The sequence below is a fragment of the Sinocyclocheilus grahami genome, unplaced genomic scaffold, assembly GCF_001515645.1.
Source record: "Sinocyclocheilus grahami isolate Dianchi unplaced genomic scaffold, SAMN03320097.WGS_v1.1 scaffold2154.1, whole genome shotgun sequence".
Classification (NCBI taxonomy): Eukaryota; Metazoa; Chordata; class Actinopteri; order Cypriniformes; family Cyprinidae; genus Sinocyclocheilus; species Sinocyclocheilus grahami.
This window is the reverse complement of record NW_015507333.1, coordinates 91,040-92,166: the sequence shown is the minus strand read 5'-3', so window position 1 is coordinate 92,166 and position 1,127 is coordinate 91,040. Positions and strand designations below refer to the sequence as shown.

Sequence of the window (1,127 nt, the reverse complement as noted above, 5' to 3'; positions counted from 1 at the left end):
TTATGTAAACAAAAACTTTTATTCTGGACGCGTTTAATCACGATTAATCGTTTGACAGCATTAGTGTGTGTATATATATATATATATATATTATTTGGGGTATTTAATAAATATGACCTGGACATATTTTTTTGTGAGCTTCACCCTGTTTGTCACAGAAGTTGTCAATAGAGCATAAGCCATATTTAACTCAGAATATTGCTTTCAGAAGTCACAAACACACACACACACAAACTCGGACAGGTATTGTGCAGATGCTCGGGAATCTCAGGATGAGGACAGGAAATGAGTTCAGCAGGCAGGAAAGGAGGACGGAGAGAAGGGGAAAAGGAAAGCACCTCGATTTTACGTCCTTCTACGATTGTACCGTTTAGTTTCTCCCGCGCACGATCTGCGTCTGTGCTCGTTTCAAAAGTTACAAAGCCAAAGCCCTGCAGACGCATGGAGTGAAGCAGGAGGAGAGAGAGAGAAACAGGTTTGGAGAGAGTCAGGAGCCCACGAGAGGAACAACATGATCAGGAGGGTTACAGAGACACGCTACAGTAAAACACCAGCAGAGAAACCTGCAGACACACAGTCTGTGTGTGAAGAGCTGCAATCAGATAATGTTAGTGACAGAAATAACATACCACACCTATAAACCTCTTGCAGACTGTCACGTGTGTGAAATGTTGCTTTACTCAGAGACACAAAGTGACTAAATAAGCTTTCACTCGACGGCTACATTCGTAACATATTTGACAGCTACTTAAATGAGGAAAGGCTGGAATCTATGAAACAGTCAAAATTACATATCAACAAATATTAAATCGAAATCTTATTTTCAGATTATATATATAGAAAAAAATTATATATATAGTACATATATAGTCAAAAAAAGTAAGTAATCTATAATTGAATAAATATATTTAATAAATAATTAATACATCTCACTTAAGCACAATTTTAAATCACACAAAAAGTACAAAGTATATATTATTTATTTATATATTATAAGTATATATAATTTTTTTATGTTTTGAGTTTTTTTATTACATTTATTATATTTAAATTATTATAATGTTTATTGATTACATAATTTATTTAAAATATGTTATTTGATTTATTTAATACTTAAAAGCATTCAT

The 1,127-nt window shown here is 33.0% G+C and overlaps 1 pseudogene; it reads right to left on the bottom strand.

The window, feature by feature from the left end:
• Nucleotides 1–1,127, bottom strand: part of LOC107574228 (RNA binding protein fox-1 homolog 3-like) — a 73,348-nt pseudogene that overhangs the window by 9,589 nt on the left and 62,632 nt on the right.